Source organism: Oxyura jamaicensis, chromosome 5 (genome assembly GCF_011077185.1).
Source record: "Oxyura jamaicensis isolate SHBP4307 breed ruddy duck chromosome 5, BPBGC_Ojam_1.0, whole genome shotgun sequence".
Classification (NCBI taxonomy): Eukaryota; Metazoa; Chordata; class Aves; order Anseriformes; family Anatidae; genus Oxyura; species Oxyura jamaicensis.
The window spans coordinates 37638672-37659801 of NC_048897.1; the positions used below are offsets into that span (position 1 = coordinate 37638672).

The 21130-nt window shown below is 43.7% G+C and overlaps 2 long non-coding RNA genes across 4 annotated transcripts in view; one reads left to right on the plus strand and one right to left on the minus strand.

Annotated features, from left to right (window-relative positions):
• The window catches only part of LOC118168486, a 35823-nt gene that overhangs the window by 8398 nt on the left and 6295 nt on the right, over positions 1-21130 (plus strand). The window contains exon 1 of one of the 3 annotated variants that reach the window (XR_004751595.1): positions 13762-13797. The exons of 1 other annotated variant lie outside the window; for it this stretch is intronic. This is a non-coding gene — a long non-coding RNA (uncharacterized LOC118168486). Of the gene's footprint in view, positions 1-13761; positions 13798-20686; positions 20746-21130 lie in introns of those variants that run through there. One more of the 3 variants, XR_004751594.1, reaches the window with a different exon arrangement.
• Positions 11303-12554, minus strand: LOC118168488. Its single transcript, XR_004751596.1, has 2 exons — positions 12213-12554; positions 11303-11357 (listed from the first exon to the last, which is right to left on the minus strand). It is a non-coding gene; the product is annotated as an uncharacterized LOC118168488 (long non-coding RNA).

Below are 21130 nucleotides of genomic sequence, written 5' to 3' on the forward strand. Positions count from 1 at the left end.
CCCTAGCCGGAGATATCTCTGTGGTGGCTACAGAGCTGTGTTTCCTAGCAACCTAAAAGGCATTAGACGGGGCTTTGTCGACATATATCTGTTACACACAAACCCCCCTGTTTGAATAATGTTATGGGTGTGACATAAACCGAAAAAAGCCAGGAAATGCAGAGCTGGGGCTGATTTTCTATCCTTACCACTCATCACAGGAAAAAATAAAAATAAAAAGGCACAGTCATGTGAGAGATGAGCAGACCAAACCAACATTTATATTTCCTGGCTTTTGTCCCAGATGAGATGCCATTTAAATGAGGTGCTTGGTATTAATTTTCTCTGTTTAAGACAGGCTTAATGCTCACGGTAGGTAGCATGTTGGCAGTGCTGTTAGCTTCCCCATGATCTCCCCTCTTCCTCTGAGGGGCCATCTTGCAGGAAGAAAGGCATCATAGCCCTTCTGTGAACTTTGGATTCTCCATCTTTCAGATCCTTGCCTTTGGAGGCAAAGGCTGGGAGCAGGGTGGTAAAGATGCTCCATCACTATGAGCTCAGGGAGGAGCTGGTGAGGACAAGCAGGTTAAAAACACTACTAATGCTACTAATATCCACACTCTCCAAACAACGTTATAAATAGGAAGATGCCTCTTATAGTTTTCAATGAATTCTTGGTACAAGAACACGGAATGGATCTTGTTATCAAGCATTAGGAAAACAAAAGATCAGGGGAAAAAAGAATATATATATTTTTTTCCCAGACCAAAAATATACTGAAGACTGATGAACAGTCTGAAAAGTGGCACTTTAGCAGTGTCTTTTATTTCTCCACTTGTAGCAAGATGAGTGTTCAAAATCTCACAGCTTGTGGAGAGCTTGTGGAGGAGACTGAGAGGGGAAGGGATGGAAGAACTACTGCTGTTGCTGATTGCCACTTTGAATTCTTGGGGAAGAAGTCCTCTGGAAGTGAATGGGAGCTGATCACTTCTCCATCATCTTCTAGAGTCATCCCACAGAACTTAACAGAAAATAATTCTTTTGCTGCAGATTGTTATAAACTGGCTAAAAAGTGAAGGAAGAAAAGATCTGTTAACTTTCACAAGCCTACTTATCAGCTGGGGAAAACTAACTTAATCTACTTGACTTGTGTGCAGCTCTTTGAATGTGTACCAACTCAGATTCTAACTGTGTAGCTTTTTGTATATGTATTTGCAGGGCTTTACTTGTCTTATCTCCAGGTCTTTCACACAAAAACAAGGGCCCATTTTTACATTTGCTTGGAGGCCTGATAGGAAGGTTTTATCTACATGTAAATTTTTCCAGCCTGGTTGTGAAACCTCTGAAGTGGCTTGTAGAGAAAGCTCTGGTGAAACCTAGCTATAGCTGAGTACTCTGGTGTTGTAAGGGAAAATCCTCTGAATTGCTGTCAGTGGGTGAGCCACTGGGCTTTCATCCCATCCATTCTTCACTGTAATCTTCATTACCATAAGAGTTGATGCTCCTCACTCATGGATGCCATACTGTCTGAACTCCAAGGGGCTCTTGGAATAAAGGCACTTACACAGCCTCTCTGCTGACAACAGCCAGGGTTTCTTTAGCAAGCATATCATGAATATATACGCTAAATGTATCACAATGGAAAGGAATTACTATGCACAAGCCCCTGAAAGAAACAGAAGCAGAAGGAGGTTCTTGCACTTTCTACCAACGTCATCTCTACTGTCCATCCACTTGTTCCCCACTTAGCCTTCCCACTGGCAGTAGCTACTATTATGTGTGTGAGGACAAGACAATGGGAGCCCACTACGTGCTGGCAAATGTGTGCATTGTTCTGCGGGCTCCCTGTAGAAATCCCTGCATTCGCATGACCTGTTTTCCAAAGTGTGTTTTCTGAAGGGGGGAGTAAGAGGAAAACGGACGATGTCTCACAGCTGTACGCAGATTTGTGTTATGTTTATGCCCATACATCAAGGTGGATAAAATAGCCATATTTTTCCCCTAAGTGCTTATTTGTAATGCATGCATGAACTAACTTAACGAGCTTAAAATATTTAGCAAATGCTGAGACAAATGGAGAGTATGGGCAGGGGGTACAAAACTAGCAGTGATAATTGAATATACTTAGCCACCACAGAAGTTTTACATAGCTGTATCACATTCTCTACAGATAACACAGCTGGGACAATATGGCTAGAGCTTTAATATACCTAGGAATTTCTGTTATAAGATAGTTATCAATTTCTGTGAACATCAATATTCAACATTTTTTACTTCAGTTAAAATACATGCCTCTTCTTTATTAAATATTAAAGAATACATTATAAAATGTTGTAAAATAGTGAGCATTTTTAGTTGTCATTTTTTCAGGACTCAGCTGAGCAGGAAGGGTCTCAGAGAATCTCTTTTGGATTCAAAGTTTGCCTTGGGAGCACAGGTTGCCAAAGGAAGGTAGATCAAAACACAGAAGTCACAAGTCCCTCAGATTTGACAATCTGAAATGCCAAATGAGAGCAAAGTGACTGGCTGCTGTAACAAGAGTGCATATGACCTGTAAAACTGATAAAGTCCTTCAGCACAGGAGAAAACCCTACTAGGTCAAATCATAAGTTTCCAGCTTCATTCAAACTGAACCTAACTCTGTACCACTGCCCTTGTTCTGACTAGGACCAGGACCTCGAACCCACAGTCTGCAGCAACCCATCCATCTCCGCTCACACCTAATGAACTGCTTAATTAGAGCAGCAGTGGGGAAACTCTGCTGTTTGGTTTCCCTTTCCCTCTGGTGCCTGACATTGCTCTAGGAAGGAAGGACTAAAGTTCATCACAAAGCTCTCAGAGCCACTGAACCTTTGTGGTGACCCATGGCAGGCTCAAGGCGAAGGTCTTTTCTGCTGGGGCCTTTCTGAGATAAGTGACCTTGTTGCCACCACGAAGCCCTGCGCTGGGTTGCACCTCTCGCACCGCAGCCAATTACCTTAGCTGAAGCTGGGGACTAACGCCTGGTTGTTTAATTTGGAAGAGCAATTGAAGGTCACTGGGGAAGGTAATACAGTCCTGGTGATTGCATATATGGATGAGGGCACCACAAAAACATAATCTACTTTGTTGAGGATATGATAAACCAGGTTTATGTGTGTGGTTGGCAAGCAGTACTTCTGAGTGTTACTCCATCAGATAATCCAGACAGCAGAGCAACTATATATCCCTCTGCTCCGCTAATATGGCTTTAATCTAAGGATTAGGTCATTTTCATATTTGTAGGGTTTTCTAAAACAGAATTAGAGGTAACTTCTATTTATTTCCTATCTGATTTCCTGATTTTTTTATTTTTATTTTTATTTTTTTTAATGAAATAATACTTACTTCTGTAATCAGGCAAAGGTAATCTAAGGGGAAGATCTCTCATATTCCAAAGGACAAAACCTCAGTCAAGTAAGACAATGCAGACATTTGGCTGTCCAGGGCCACCCTGTACCCAGGCTTCCCTTGACATGCCCTCTTTTTCCACCTGGAGTAGGATGTCCAGAAATCTCAGATGTCTAACCACTGTTTGCAGACAGACACTGAATAACTTCACTGAGCACATGCAGATAGCTGAGGTGTCCCTCATGTGAGACACACATGCATGAGGCCCAGGTGGTCTGTGGATGTGCAGTAAATTTCCTGTATAGGTCTAACCAGCCCAGATATCACAGCACCACCAGGAAGTTTGTCTCTTTGCAGGAGTCCTGCCCAACACTTGCATGCCCCTTTCTGACAGAGGCCGCTGGGCTCACGGCCCTGGGCCAGGCCGTGTTGTGAGGGGGAAGGAAGGAAGTGGTTGTGTTTTTCACGTGTGATTGACGTGTTCCAGAGGAAGCTTCTGCACATGGAGGCTGCAGATTCATTGTGCTGCCGGTCTGCGGCCTCAGGCAGGCCTGATTTTATAGCTCCTGGGGCCAGGTTGCTGCGTCAAAGCAGCTATGGGATTTACACAGTTCAGCTGCTAGGCAGAGGGACGCCCTTCTGGCTGAGGAACATCCTGTCTGTGCATATTTTTGCCATCAGGTGTGAAGTGATTCAGTGCTGAATTCTCAGAGGTGCTCAGGGAACTATACATCCTTCTTGAAAACAAAGGGCCCAGGGAGAAATGTCACTCGTGCTGCACCACGGCGGGCGTGGGAGAGGGTGATGACGGACCAGGCAGCAAGGACCAGAGAATCTGTCACAGGTCAAATGGAAAATCATTTTAAGAATGCTTGGTCTCCTTTTCTCTTTTTTTCTCTAGAGAGAAATTTTTCTCTCTCTGTTTCCTCCTATTACTCTTCAGAGATCTGTTTCATTTGTTTACCTCTTGCATTTTACAAAATACCATCTGAAGGGACTTGGAGGCTCCATGTCAACAACATGCATAAACATACGCCTGACTGCAAGTGTGAAAGGTCAGACAGTTCTTGTGCTTAAGGACAGAAGCATCTGTCTGGTGTGAGGGAGCCACTAGCCAAGGCACTGCGATTGCCCGGTTTGTCAGCATCACCTCCCTGTTCACACCACAGCCCAAGGAAAGGCTTTTAATTACACAGGGACTTCTCTGGGGACAGTAAAGGTCCGGAGAGCATGTTTGGGCAGGGCTCAGCACCATGAAGCCCCAGGACTGACAAACTGACAAACTGACTGACTTTGGGCCCTGCTTTTATCCCAGATAATGGCTACGTCCTCTTCCTCTGTCCTCCTCCTTGGATCTCTCCTATCTTTTTGTTCTCCTTCTCAATGGAAAACATACAAACAAACAAAAAACAACAACAAAAAAACACCAGCACAACAGCAACAAAAAACAACTTGCAATCTGAGAACAAATAAGCTTAGTTTTCTCTAACCCAGAAAGGCGAGTATGAATGCCAATGAAGAGGACACCATTGAGGTCTTCTCCAGAATAGCGTGAGGTCTGTTCATCCCATGCTACAGTGGGATTGACTACAAAAGGAGCAAATGCAGAGCCCTTCTGGGGCTCAGACAAACTACCTGACAAGAAGAGATTAGAAGTGTGACTTCCTACCTGGCAATGTGAAAGGGTAAGAATGAACTTTTGCTGTCCTTAGATATGGATTTACCACCAGTTTAAACCAATCAATATCCAAGCTGCCAAGCTGTTTTTTTTATTATTTTTTTTTTTTTTTTTTTTTTTTTTCCACCATATTTTTGACCTTTCTCTTCCTGTGCTTTGTATTTTTCCTTGGGCCAATGCTTGGATAACAGTGGGATCCGGGAGGGATCTTTTTTGAGTTAATTTTCAGCTAGGTGAGCTTTCTAGACTGGCTGATCATCTGGTCAGCAGCAGCATAAGCACTAGCGGTAGCACTGGTCAGCAGCAGCACTGGTGCCAGCATGGAGGAGGCAGTGTGACCATGATATTACGGGCAGAGATGCAGGATCGGCCCATGCCACCGGGTGGAGGCAGGTGAGGGAATGCCTGCTTGGCAGCAGCTCACACATAGGATCAACTTAAGCTAAGCAGGAAACCAGAACTGAGAGGTTAACATTGTCGAGGGAGAAGAACTATTTAAGCTACGGTACAAAGCTGGCACAAGAACAGATGGACATATGGCTATGAATAAAATTAGGCTGGAAATTAAAAGGCTTCTAGCCACGAGAGGAGTGGGTTTCCAAAATAGCTTTCCAATGGGAGTAGGGGGGTTCAAAAGAAGTCAAATAAGTGTGAGATTGAGCTTAAGGAGATTTACATGAGACAGTTGCTGCAATAGGGAGGAACCTGGACTGAAGACTTAGGAGATGTATTTCCATTCAACCTCCCCTGTTTGCTTTCATTTTGACTTTCTCTTTTACACTTCTCCCCCCCCCCCCCCCCCTTTTTTTTTTTTTTTCCTGTTTCATTTTTTCTGCTCTGATGACAGGCTGGAAAATCCTCTCTGTGCATTTTCTCTGTTGCCGTTACATCCATTTGGCAGAACAGGGCAAGGGCAAATCCTGCTCTGGTACATCTGAATGGGGCTATTGAAGTGTGCAGGCAGCAGCAGCGGGGCTGACCCCTCAGGGCAGAGAAGCAGGGGCTGCAGGAGGACACAGCTTTTCCCCTCGCTGCTGGGCCACTGACACACTCGTGCCTTAGCAGGCTGCTTGCCTGCAACACACCTGGCTTCTGTTCAGGGTAATCTATGATGCAATAGGGAAGGGTCTTGTGAGGTTAAATTCACTGAGATAAGGAGGTGCCATGGGATGTCCTGCAATGCCACGGGATGTCCAAATGCCTGCATAATGCCCTGGTGTTGCTGCCAGCTGGGAGTACCCATCGTTTTTGGAGTCCGGTCCTCTGGTGTTCAGCAGGGGTGCTCTGAGGTGGTACAGCACAGTGGCAGGTTTCCTCTGCAGTACCACCAGCACTGTCAGTGTCTGATTTGAACCTGTACCAGACATGCAGCTTGCAGAGAACAGGTTTGAATGTATAGGTAATACAAAGAGGGGCTATTTGGTAGGGGGTGCAATGCTTCCTGGCACTGGCTGCTTCATTTGCACTGGTGCCCACTTGCAGTGACTGTATTTTACAGCTTGCAGAAGAACTGCTAGGGTTTCACAATATGCTGTTCTGTGAGAAGAAAGCATATCTTTCAAGAAGTTGGTCAGTTAACAAGAAAACAAGTAATTTAGATGCTAGACAGACCAAATCATTTTTTTCTTCTACTGCAGTATAGCAGTAGATGTTTAGGTCACTGGCAAACACCTGAAAAGTTGCCACAGCTCTATTAGTTGGCATTAGTGCCTTCATTTCACAGAAAGAAAAGTATTGCTTTTCACAGCTCAGCCTGTGATTCCACAACAACCTCTGCCATTATCTCAGCCAGTTGCCATGGTCATGTTCTCCCTCCCACCCTTGCCACGGGGCCCTGCCTCCTTCCTCAGACCACTCCAGTGCTAACCAGCTTTGGTGCCCAGCCTTCTCAGCATGCTGAACTGCCACAAAACTATTCACTGTTGGCTTTTTCTAAATTTCATTTATTTTTTTTTATTATTTTTATTGGCCAGGACAAAGAGGAGCATTTCCAAAGCTGTCCAGAGAGCAGCTATGCCCAAGGAAACAGCCATTAGATGGGTTCAGGCTGTTAAAGAGCAACAGCATCCATGCACTGCTCACAGGCTGTGTGGAACAGATTTAAGGAGTCCTGTGGATTGCTTCAGCTTTGGGATGATCCTGCTGGAGCTTTCCTTAATTGCCACAGTGATGAAGTTTAGCTCCTTCTGGTGAAATCTGTCCATTAGACATGACATGTACCTACAGACATGCCCGTGTAAAAACAGTATAAACAGCTGAGTGAAGGGGATATTAGAAACATTTATGTTTCCCCTTCTTGATCAGTATTCTCTGGGTTTTCTCTTTTTGGAAAAATAAGTTCTTAAGACTTTAAGATAAAAGCAGAATACAAAGTGGAAACTTCCAAAGCATCTGTCACTTGTGTTTGTTCAAATTAAAATGCCTTGTCTAGCAGAAACCCAGGGCTTTTCTTTCTTCCTTGTAGATTTTAGATTCAACAACCAGCACTGCGGCATGGGGTGCATCCTGCTGTCCTGCCCACTCCAAGGCAGTGCATGCCCCAGCCATCCCACAGAACCTAACAACAGTTTGGGTACCCTCTCACCATCAAGTAGCAGGTGAAATGGCTGCCAGCTGGAAGTGCAGCACAGGCAGGAGGATGTGACCAGATATCCATTGGGCACCGTGGTTCCTCTCCTCTGAATGACTGGTAAGTCTTCAGAGCCCTTACAGGCTGTTCCCTCTCAACACCTTCTCAAAAAAAAAATAATAATAAAAAAATGTTTTGGACAAGGTTTATTCTTAAGCAAAAACATGTTATTTGCATTAAATGCACACACAATCTTGTTTGTCTGATTATTATAGAAATACTACACAACATCCAGGCCATTTCCACACACTCCAGATCTACCTGTATTCTGTGCCCATACAGCTTCCTGCTGACTTTTTTTACACACACATACATGAATCTGCATTAGTTTGGGCCAGAGAATGCCTCAGCTCTTCCCAATATCAGGCCTGGAGGCTTGGCTCGCTGTATTGGATGGCTGTTACTGCTGTTATCAGGTGTTTCACTCTACAGAGTGTGTTAACTGATCCTGAAGGAAATGTTCTTAGTGCTTTAATCAGATCTATGATTTTGGGTAAGATGCGTTAATGCCTTCTGGTGTTATTAGTTCTCTTGTAGCAATGGTAAAGTACCAGGTCTTAGAGAAACGCTTGTCAGCTGTGATGTACTTCTCATAAAGACCTGAGCCTATAAATAATGAAGCTCTTTCCTTTCTGGAACTTCTTTGGTTACAATAATCCAGTGGTATCATTACAACCTGCAGGATGTATCCATACACACACAAAAAAATTTGCATGTTGCTAAGACATCCTCAATAGTTGGAAAAATCTTATAATAAAAGAGGAAGAAAATGTCCAGCATGGTGGAAATCATCTGCTTAAAATGAATCATGGTTGAACAAACCGCCTGAGGAGTGGAAGGAGCTCGAAAAGTCAGCAGGGCTGCTGTTCTGGGTGATATTTTCTACTGATCTGCACAGAAATGTGCACATTTATATTGCCTACATGTGGAAAGGCATGTCAGCTTAAAAAAAAAATTAGTTGCTTCTCAATCAGGTTAGATTTGATGAATCCCTGCCCAGAAGCTAACCTAATATGTGTGTGCTAGACACCCTGATGTGATGCCCAGGCCACAGAACAGTCTGTAATAGTTGGACTTTTTTGTTAAAGGCTTCATTTACTGAGGCAGATTAAATAATATGAGACAGAAGAGTGCGGGGAAGAATTCAGCAAATGTTTGCAACTCAGTGAGCCGATCCAGGTGTAGCTATAGGTATGTTTGTCTGCAGTCCTTGCTGCTGCTACAACCTGCCACCACACTGAGACATTCTGCCTCTGCAGGTGTCCCCTCACCTGCTGGGGTCTTTTGCCCAGATGTGGTCAATGCTGCCTTGAAACCTGACCATCCCACTGCTCTGCTGTTCACACAGCATCATGGCATAGCGCCTTTCCAGCCACCAGCCTGGGGGCTTTTTGTATGTGGCTAGTGTTTCAGTTTGAATCATGTGGGGTCCAAATGAGTTGTGGATCTATAGATGGTTTTCTGTAGTCTCCTGCCTTGTTGGGTTGTAGTTTCACAAGCACAGTTTTATTAGAAAGGCCTGCGGTGGAGATTGCCTTCCCACTCTTCCCTGTTTACATGATATTGCTTGTGTGTGCAGGGGAGAATAGTTTTTTCTTCTCTGCATTCCCAGTATCAGATACTTATAGATGCAGAAAGACCACTTCAGTCTAATTTTGCAATGCCTCTGAGGGAGGGAAGGTAGGGTAACAGCAGTTCACTGGGGCTCAGAAATGCTGGCATCATTTCCTCCCTCAATACAGATACATTGGATAATTCATTTTATTACTGTTTATCTCAAGTGACTCCTTAAAATGGGGGTAATGACATTTAGATACGTAGGATCACAGCAGGCCCAAGCTGACTGCTGCAGCAATGGCATCACCATCATGTCTTTCAGCTCCCTAGCAAGGCAGAAGATTTCAGCACAGGCTTTCACCCAAGTACGGTCCAAGCAGCTCATGAGAGCTCAAGAAGCTCGTGGTTTGCCCTGCTAGCTGTGCCAGCTGCCAATGGGCTGCACACACACAGCAACAGTCTGGCTGTGGCAGGGGCTCACTGGCGTGCCCCCACTGTTTCTGTGGGGTGTGGGCAGCCTGGAGAGCAGCACGGCCCCGAGCCTCTGGGTGCTCCTCACCAGAGGGGCATGAAACCCCTTGTTAAAACTGTCTGTGTAGTCTGAGTTATCTCCTTCTCCGAGGACAGAGGAGTGTTTTCAGGAGGTAGGAGGTGCTGTGATGAACTGGTGACTATCACCCAGTGTTTCCTCTGGCCAGGCCTGCCACCAGGCATTTAGGAGGGCAAGGCAAGAAGCAACAACACAGAAGGTATTTATCTGCAGGAGGTCATCTGCCTGATGCCCTGTGGGGAGATATTGCATGGAACATGATTTATGTCCCCCCAAAACTCTTCAGTTTTGTGCTTATTCTACACTTTTAATGCATTAAAACACCCAGTCTGCCTTTGAATCTACACTTTGATTCAACTCTTTACTTGGATAACAGGCTGTAGCGATGACTTCTGCTGTCTTTGTTTTAATTTGGAAAGCTTCATATTACCAGCCTTTTCACTTAGTGAATATCCCCTGAATCTCTGATAAGAATGCCTTATCTAATCTACAGTTCTTTTACCAGTTTTACCTGTGTGCTGTAGGAATTTCCCAGTATTATGTTTTTTTCTGGAGCCTCACTGTTGAAATGTACTTTGGTAAAATTTATATATATATATATAAAACATATTTTCCCTCTCATGGTGAATGCTTGCTCTAAATGGAAGAAAAAGGAAACCTTTTTCACTTAAAATTTCATTTTTTCCTCTAGTGTAGTTTCTTTGCTTCTTCTCCAGCCACATACAGACACATAGAAATGCAGACACATAGAAATGCATACAAAGCAATTGCTATTCCTTTTGAGGAGGGTGATGCCATTTTTGGCAACTAAGTAGCAGTGAAGATTCAAATGATGGAAATAACTAACTTTGATTGATTCACATAGTTCTATAATCCTACAGTATGAAACTTTTCAGAGAAGGAAGGCATTTTGAACTTATTATTAGTCTAACCTGTTTGATCTTCTATCTTGCCCTAAGTGCTCACTTTTTTAGTGCTATATTTAGTCTCCAGTTCAAATATATGCTCACATACTATGGCATTGAATCAGTTCCTTAAAGAGAAGACACATTTTCAGAGCTAGAGTTAAGTCAACGTGACTCAAAGTGCTTGAATATACACAGCATCTGGCTTTCATCTGGGTTTGCTTCTCACAGACTCCCTCAGAGGTTTCTAGCCTGTTCACTCCCATAGATTGGGTATTTTCAGTAGCTGCTAGGAAAACAGGGTGACTGTAGATGGGCTACAGCAGATTCAAGGTTTAGATTCAAAGACCTCAGTCTATTTGCCTACTGAAGACAAAAGAGCAGGGATGACTTTGTTCAACAATAGCTAGAAATACATTTTATTCTTTGCCCATAGTCACCCAGTTCTTTCAGAAACCACAAAACCAGGAAATTCTGATGTGAAAACCTGTGTTAGGTTCCCTAAGTCTCTTCTGTGACAACAGCAGGGAAGAAATGAGGAAAATTTGACACTTACATGGGAGTTTCAAGTACTGGTTACCACATCTACTTCAAACTTAAGTAAGCACAGATTTTTTTTATTATTATTATTATTATTTTTCTGCTGCAGAGGCTGACTTTGAAAGTCCTTGAAATCTGGTGTTATACATCCTGGCAAGCAAGTAGAGAAATGAGACAGATGCATCAATTTAGTCATACGGGGAGGTTTCTAGTAAACTTCTGCACAACGGGGTAGTGACAGTGTACTTAGGAAAGCCACACGCTTTTTAAAAATAGTGCTATTGATTTTGTTAGTGTGTATATCAAATGTTAGCACATTCATTAAAACAGCAGCCTTCCAAACACTGCTGCAGAACAACCAGCAGGCCCAGAGTCAATATCCATCTGAATATTGGCTCGCTTTCAAAGGGTAACTTAAAATTAGGGCATTGACTTCTCATGTTATAGAGGAAAGGTCTTAGAGGGAGCATTTATCAAACAGAATTAGGCAATATTTATCAAATACAGCTAGGCTGCAGATCCTGTTTGAGCAGGCAAAGATGCGTGCATACAGCCATGTATGGCACTAGCAAAACAACATGATGTATGTTTATATGTATATATCAATGTCTAGGTTAAGGGTCTAGTGTATATATATGAGAATAAAGAGGAGGACATTTATCTAAGGGAAGTTTCAGTTCTGAACTCGTGTGTGTGTGCACAGAAACATCACTCAGTAGGTAAGCAATGTATTAACATGATTAAATAAATACTGTGTCTGTGCCTTTGTCTTTATCATATGATTTTTGTACAGTGCTGTGAGCAAAGCAATGCATTAGAACAAATAGGACCATTGGTGGCAGTAGGTTTACAGCAACAAAACACAGTCCATTGTGTCTGTTGAAAAAGAGCTAAGATAACACAGTAAACTTTTTTTTTACCCTCTCCTTCTAAGGATGAGAGATGAGGGAAGAAGAGTGGAGGTCATTCCTCTTCTTATAGTTCTACTACGAATTTTTGACTTACCTGCTGTTTCTTTTTCCCTTTGGTGTCTCATGCTGTTCTTCTTACTTTCTTGGCCCCTGAGAAATCTTTCAAGGCTCTCCAGAATGGGTTCAGTTCACCTCTGTATTCTTAGTATAAACCCACGAGGATGATTTATGTCTCTGGAGAACAAATGATCCCACTGTCAGAGCATTTCTTATTCCCTCCACTAAGCTGATTAGGTTTATCCAATATCTGTGCATTTTGTTTGTTTGTTTGTTTATTTGTTTTTGGCAGGGCTTCTTTTAACCCAGATAGGGGCAGCAATCTAGTTCACCCCATTGCTTCCCCTGCGAGGGTACAGGTCTGGGGAAAGAGGAGATGGAGATTTCTTCTTATGTTGTTGTTGCTAAGAAAAATGACTGTAGGAACAAAGCCAAAAGCACCTCCTGAAGTACCCAATTTCTTTCTCCTACTTAGAGGTACCGGAGAGCTTCAAAGACTTAAGCCCTAACTTAAACTTCTCAGGTGGGAAGGAAATAGGTATTTCCACAGTTAAATATGAATTTTAGCCATGTTGATTCACCCATCAGAGATGCCTCCATTACTGCCATGACTAGAAGAACACTGGTGAGGTGCCTGGTGCTGGGGGTATTGTCATGTCCACAGTGCTGGCTCCTGGCTGGTCCGGGATCGTTGGATCGTTGGACTGTAGCTACAGATACTGAATTCAGTGAAACCTTCACGAAGGCCAGTGTTGATCTGTTCCTGCTTCCCAGCCACATGCTGAAGGCACTGAACTGCATTCTCCCTCCTTTCTGTATTTTGCTTACTTTCTCTTTTGTAATGCAGAGTAGCACTTGGAGAGAATGGCTTAATTGTTTGCAGCTCCAGTTAATTTTTAACCTGCTTGCCACTGTGACTTGCTTGGTGAGGTCTTGATTTTGCAAACTCCTCTTTAGTCTCAGCTGAAAAGAGCTTCTGTGATGTTGTTCTGTTGATACTGGAAACATGTAAAAGATAGATGGCAAGCACTTAGAGAAAACCTATGTCTTATAGACATACTATGTTTCTAATGGAAACAAAAGGTAGAAAAGACCTGCCTCAGTGTATTATCCCATCCATTCAGCTGCCCTCACAGTTGGTAATGGAAGTGTCTTTCCAATGTATATCTTATTTTGTACCAGGTTCGAGTGTTCCTAATGACGACACCTTCCTTATTTTACTTTGGTTTTCTCTCATGCTGATTGCATTACTGTAAATGGATGTTACTCTTTGTCTCAAGATGCGTATCCCAAAGATCTTCATTTATTTCTTTCTCCAAAAAGAGAAAACGTGATCTGGGGCAGTCAGCCTCTGCAAAGGATAGTTTTAGCAGTTTTATTGCTCCCCACAGATTATGACCTCTCTGAAATCTCTGTGAATTCCTGAATCACCTCCTGCTGTTAATACTGCCACTGAAGTTGGGCCCCAGAGTCTACAGGGTCATCCAAGAATCCTTACCACTATGATATATTGCATTTATCTTGTCTCCTTCTTTGATGAATGCTGAGCAATAATTGTAAATCTTTCTCCCCTTAGCAGCAGGACAGGAGCTGGAGTTGAGTCCCTCTAAAGTAAATCCACGGTAAACTGATTAACAGAATGAGTGGGTGGAGTACGGAGGGGCAAATTGGGAGCATATGGGGGGGTCTGAGTCTTCTCTGTCTTTTCACCAGAAAGCACCACAAATACCAAAATTAATTCTTGACTTCTTTTCCACTTAAACCACCAGTTCAGAGGGTGGCTTTGAATGAATCTCTTGGAGGAGTAAATTAAAGGGGGCAGCAGATTCAGGGTGAATTTAGGGTAGTTTGAAAAACTTGACCTCTGTTGCAGAAAACTTGAGTTCCTGAAGTGTGAAGTGTCCAGAATGTGAAGTGTCCAAAAAGGACTCTTATCTTTGTCTGATTTTATGAAATGAGACTAACATTCTTTACCATGTTTGTAAAATACTCTGGGTCAAGGATGCTGTGAATACGCCAAGTGCTAAATTAGATTTATTTTTAGGTAACCCCTTCTCTTCCCTCTAGTTTTGAGCACTTTGTAGCTATCAGTGACCCAGCAGGGATCTACCATGTGGATTGCATGGTGAGATCTAAGAAATACAGAGTGTAGACTCTATTCAGAAATCAGTCAAATTGCCAAGCTCAGATGATTTATAAAGCTAGATTTTTGTGTCTTTTGCTTTACTTGTCCTTTCAAAACAACATGATCCTTTGTAGCCTGAGAAACAAAAACTGTGGCACTAGTTAATCCCATGAAAACTTCTCTTTGACAATGTCTTCCTCTAAGTAAAACAGTCCCCCAAAGCTGCGTCCCTGTCCAGAAGGAATATGTTCTCAAATAACCATGGAGATAAAATGATTTATGTTTTTTTCAGAACAGGCAAAAAAACTCTGAGGATCTCCTTGCTGCTTCAGTTGCTGGACACTTCCAATGTGGAAGGACTGCAAAATCCACTTTTGCACGTGCCAGTCCCAGCCACCCTCAGCTTATGCCCGCAGCTGAACTTGGGCCCATTTTGGGGTGGGTGTAACACATCCCTAGCTGGCACGGCCATACCAGGGGCTGCAGGTAGCTGTCTGCCTGCTGCACTGACGGGCACACCAGGGAGAGCGTGAGCCACACAGCCCAGGGATGGGAGGAGCACGAGGCTGAGGTGGGAGGGATGACAGAGAACTGCTCATAAATAAAGAGTTTTTTTTTTTTTTTTTTTTTTTTTTTTTTTTGTGAACCTGGTTTGCTAAAAATGCCCCCAGATTTTATTCTTCATACAAAAATGGGCTCTTTCCTGACTAGAAATATATCCATTTGAAGTCTAAATTACTTTGAGATTAAACTGCAAATTAGGTTTCTGGATTTTAAAATTCCATTTTAATTGAATGCTGTAGCCATGTGGAATTTAAAGAAACTGAAAATCTCTGAAGCCAAATGGCAGACTTATTATTTGAAATTTGATGACAAATTTGTCCTTAATTTCATCCAATTATATTAAGAGGTCTTTCTGTTACAAAGCATTAAAAAGCACTACTAAGGCCAGAAAGGCGCTAGAGAAATCTTTTTTCTGTCATGTGGAGCCCTGTACAGAATTGCGTGGGTTTAAATAAAATGTATCTTGATAGTTTACCTTAAAACTCTCTGTCCTTTTCCTCAGTTCAGCTGAATCCTATGAAATAGATACGCAGCTTGGAGAAGTTCTTCACACCCCCACAAATGCTAAAAATGGCCCTGATACAACATGTATTTATGTAACAAAATCATCTGCATTAATATCTTCCTTTCCTTTCTGCAAGAAGCACAGGAGGGACTCAGGCTGACACATTTTAATGCAGACCCTTCCATTCTTCTTGCATTTCAGGCAGCAGGGATGAGCAGTGTTTTCCCTCAAAAACCAGGCCACTGAATGAACAGGAATATGACATGATTATTAATAGGGTGTTCGAATGGGAAACTGTGGTCCAAGTTTTTGGGCTCTCTCTCTGAATATTCAGAACCCTGCTATGGATCAAAGTTGCTGGACCATTTCTGGTCATTGTTGTTATCCTGATGATCCGAAATACCGAGGGCATTTAGAACATTTCTTCTACTTTTCCTGAGAAGCCAAGAGACTGTCTGGCTCGTGGGATCAAGCATGATGTATAGAGCCTCTCACCTCTTGTTCACATCTGGTAGGGTGAAGTGAAAAATGTTCCTGCTTGACAGCTGTCTGGTGTCCCATTTGTCACCGTCACATGCAGGTTGACTTCTGCTCTCTGGACCACAGCCCATCCCCAGGAACCTGGGCAGGTCTGCAGAAGGGCTCAGACACCACACAGGCACAGCACCAGGTTTATCTCTGCCCCCAGGGCTTGCTCCCTGGGCTCATATGGAGGCATGTGGTCAAGAAGTGGAAGAAGAGTGAACTATAGCTGCTGCTGCCAACGTAGGTAGTAGGGTTGGAGGAAGCCTTGCTAGCCCTGCCATGTTTAGCATCACCAAAGTACCTGGGGATAAACAGCCAAAAACAGCCCTGCCTGCTTTTCAGTCAGAGGCTTATGTACCAACTCTGCTCCTCCCCTCTGGATGCTGACACCCAAGGGTGCTGACCGGCACGGCTCCCTGCGGCCCGCCAGCTCCTTCGCAGGCTCTGTTGTTCCCAAGGGGCCGTCCCAAAGAATGACCTCCTGAGCCCGTTCAAACGATGCTCAGCACCCCGACCTCATGCCTGTTGCGGAAACGAATCCTAACCAGCAGCGAGGATCAAACCAATATTCTCAGCAGCAGCTGTAAACTCGATAAGCTGCCTGTCCTCCTTTCTCTCCCCCCGCCCCATCCCTCCCTTTGGTGTTGAAATGAAGGCAGCGACATGCTGAGAGAAGCAGTGCAGCGCTCTGTTTGCAGGATAATATGCCGACCACATGTATGTATTAAAGGCTGTATGGAGTTATAATGAGCCAGGAGCATTTAAATGCAAGCCAAGGGGAATTTGCTATTCTGTGTGGGCAGATTTCAATTGTAAGGCTGGCAGCTCTGGTATCCTGTTCTCTAATGCCATGGGATGAGAAAAAATAGGCTTTTCTTTCAGAGCAGTTGATTATTGAATATGCACCAGCTGTTCACCCTAATCCAAGCTTTCTGTGCTTGCTCCTTGTAATAGAGGCATCCCTCATCCGTCCATCCATCTATCCATCCCCCCGTTCTCATTCTCATGGCTCTTTTGTAATCTTTCGGAAAGGTGGTTAGCAGATATCAGCCATCTAAAGCGACATAAGCGTCAGTACCAGGCGAGGGTCATAACTAATTAACGAGAGAAGAAAGGCACCCCCAGCCATATATTGAAACTCAAATTATATTTCTCATCCACTGCAAGACATGAAAAAAAGCCATCATGAATCAGAAGGCAGAGAACCATTTTTTAGCAGTGACACCTGACTCCGTGCCCAGCAAACCGTGTGGGATCAGAGCTGGAGCGAGTCCTGCGCCAGTGCGGAGCGGCGGCTGGGCTGTGCCTCCTGCCCCACCGAGAGCCCAGGGACCTGCACCCAGCCATGCAGCAGCAATAAAGGAAATCTTTTATTTTTTATTTTTTATAATAAAGGGGGAGGAAGGGGTGAGATAAGGAGTGAATTCCTTCTGGGTGCTTCTCACTCAGCCTGCAATGTTATGTAAGCCTGGCACAGCTAATGCCTGCTCTGCTTCACCATCAGCCCGGCTGCTTCATCCCCGCTACACAATTATTTCATCAGTCTCTCCTACTAGACATCACAGTGCTGCCACAATTAGTCACCTCTATTAGGGTATTGGCTAAAAAAATTACCAAGCACCAGAGCCGCGTTGCACAAGGGTGGGTGAACACAGCTCCAAGCGGTCGCTGCCCCAGAGGTGTTCAAGTGTCCTGGAGGAGGAGGTCACAAGGGGGTGACACACAAGAGCCAGGGTGGGAAAGCAACAGGAGAAATGTTGTTTCCAGGAAGGGTTTAAAGAGCTTTGGCAGGGGAGAGTGAACTTAAGTGGGAATGAGTCGACTGGGAATAAAAAGCAGTAGGAGAAAAGACTTTGTACGTGAAAGTAGTGTGGAGGAAAAGGTATGGCAGTAAGTGACAAGCTGAAAAACAAAGGCTGATGTTGGTGAAAAAAGGAGGGTTTGCTCAAAAAGGCAGCCAGCTCAGCAGTTCCTCCCTGCCTGCATGGCTGCCACCTCTGGTTTCATCATCTGCTGCGACTGCTGTGCATTTTGGCCCTCTGTCCAGCTCCTCACCATGTCTGTCTGGAAGGTGGCTCCCTCCACACGCATGACTTTGTTCTGTGCTCTGTGAAAGGGGAGCCCATGGCCTCCTCTCTGGAAGTCTTGGTTGAGATGCAGAGACTCATTGTTGTGCCAGAACCATGCAAACTGAAAAGCTGCATTATCACTGAAGACTGCAAGTTGAGGGTTGGAAGTACAGATCTGGGATGCTCTGAGGCATTGGGGGAAGGTGACACATTGGCTGAGAAGGGACAGACAGACAGGCACGTACAATTGTATTCTTGTATGTTATAGGCATGTGGATGGAAAAATGCATCCTTGAAGTGGTTACTTGACTTCCAGAAGCTGGAGATGTGTGTATGACTTAGCTAACACTTTCAGTCAGTATACCTAGACAATTTACAAATAAAACTCCATAAAGAATTGGATTGGAGACTCATTGGCTGACATGTTAATTTTAAAAAGAGGGCTAAATGTGATTCTTGGATGAGTAGAGAGAGGAATAACAATTTGCAGTAAAGTCATTTTTGCAAATGGCTTTGGTGACACCTCTAGTGGGCTACTGGACAATGTCCTAATGTCCACATCTTCAGCAGAATATTGAAGAAATGATGAGGTTGCAGAAAAGACTTCCAAAAATGCTTTGAGAAAATTAGAATTACCGTTTGAGATAATACTTTATAGTAAGAGACTCAGAGTGCTTAACCTGTTAAGATTATCAAAAAGAGGATTGAGAAGTGGCTTGATTACAGTGTGAGTACCTCCATGGTGAGAAAATACTAGGTACTAAAGAACTCTTTAATTTATCGGAGAAAAGCATAATAAGAAACAATAGTTGCAAACTGAAGCTGACCAGACAAATTTAAATGAAAAATCTGGCATAATTTGTTTTTTAACAGTAGGAATGATTTATGACTGGAACAAACTTTAAGTTTCATGCCAAATTCTCCATCAGTGGATATGTCAGATCACGGCTAAACTCCTTTCCAAAATGTTCAGTTAAACACATTTTTTAAAACTTATTTTGTGATTCAGTGCAGATTATATTGTTTGTGATACAGATTATACTATATAGATTACATATATATTTATGTTTATACTATATATATGGTATATATATATGTTTGTGTGCAGATTATACCGTTTGTGATATAATCTGGTAGTCCTTTTTTTTTTTTTTTTTGTCTAGAATTCAATGAATAGCCTATGTATGCACAAGAGTTTGGTATTTTTACTATAGCCACTTTATCCGATGACTTCCTTCTTTACCAGCTTCTCTTCTGCAGAGCAGTTAGCATGCAGGGCCCAAATCCTGGAGGTCTGCCAATGCATATGTTGAATGAGTGTAATTAAAAGTTAAAACACTTACAGCTTCAGTTTCAACCAGGACTGACTTCCAAGGGTAATTTGGGGGCTTACAGCAACAGGCAGCTATGAGGGTTATGCGAGTTTCATGTGAATTGGGCAGAAGAGAAGTGTTAATTTGACAGTGGAAAGTTGCTTAAATGTGGCACTCAGCGGGTACGTAAAATGGTTAAAACTGAGAGAGTTCTTTGCAAGTACAGTCAGAGGGTGTCTAGTAGGGTGATGGGAACTGCTTGGTATAGAGTAGATGATGTCTGGACTCTTCTGGATTAAACAAGCATTACACGAATATTTGCAAATCATGACTGAATTCAGTTGCTTCTAGTGTTATGCTGCTAAAATATCCACCCCCGGGCCACAGTGGTATGTACCAGCAGAAGCTCTGCTCGTAAGGATGCAAACACATTTGTTTTGACCAGTATGCCTTCCATTGCTCAGGGCACACCCTGAGTATTTAACAAGGGAGCTGGTGGGCAAGAACCTTGGTATCAACAAAAAATAAGGGTAAATAAGTCCCAAATTTAGAATCAGACTGTTTAATAGTCACTGTGCTTTATAGAACTTCTGAAAATGAGCTGCAGCTGCCAGGCTGTCTGTCTTAGCAATTTCTAGAACCCCATGAGACCTGTCAAAAAAAAAAAAAAAAAAAAAAAAAAAAGAATATCCCATTTGAGCAAAAGCCTGGTACAAAGCCTGCCCAAATGGGAGCCAGTGCAGGGCCCTTTAAATGCTGTGGCCCAGCCCCACTTGTGGCAAATTTACCCCATGATGAATCAGTGCTAAAATTGTCACATCTCAGAAGCCTGCCTTTCTGTGCACAGCCTGCTCCTTTCTCACGCTTTCAAATGCACAGCCGGCCCGTTTTGTACACAGCTGCCACGGTGTGATTTGCTTTGTGTTTATGCCTCGAGCCTTGCCTCTCTGTTTCTGTGTCCGCAGCCTAAGCCTATTCTGTGTCATCCTAGCTGGAAGACGTGCTAGAGAAACATCCCCTTCAGCCACGCATGAGGGCATCGGGGCTGCAGTGATGCGGTAGCATGGCACCTAATTTCTCAGTTTGACTCTCCATGATGTTCTGGGACGAGGGGGTACCCTCTTACTCATCACACCACCTATTCCCACCTGCCACCCCACCAGGTGCTGTAGGTCCTGGGGTGCCGGTCTCTGCCATCACGTCCTGTCTGTCACCCAGCCAAGGTGCTGATGCAGCATGGCAGGGGACAGACAGCGTGACAGACACAGCGTGGCACCTGGCCCCGGTGCTCCACAGCTCCCGGCTTTCTTTGCACAGGCACCATGGGTGCAGACTCTTTGAGGTGCGGGTGTAAATCAGGAGCAGTGGTTTTGCAGTCAATGATGCAGCAATGGTGTGGAGCAGCGGTACGGGGGCTGCACTTTGCTTGGAGGGAGGGATAGAGAGGGAGGAAGGGAGGGAGCGCTAAGGTAACCACAGAAACCTGGTATCCTTGGATATTAGCAATCATGACCTACTTCTGGGTATTCACTCACTTTTTTAGTGCTGTTGGCAAAGGAGGGGTAAGATGGAGGGCTTAAAGCTCTGTAAAGGAAAGAGATCTTTCCATCATTTTTTAGGACCAGGATTATCAATGATAATATTCAGCTGTTGTAAATCTTTCCCTGCACTTCCTGCTCTGTTTTCATATTTGTTTTATACACTGTAGAATGCATTTTAATAATACATTACTGAAACACAACTGATGGAGCTGTTTTGTTACGTGCACAGTGTAGACTGGAGGGACTGACTGAGGTGGTGTTGTGCATGTATAATCTAGCTGCTGTCAGTGGTGTTAATTGTGGTCTGTGTTCG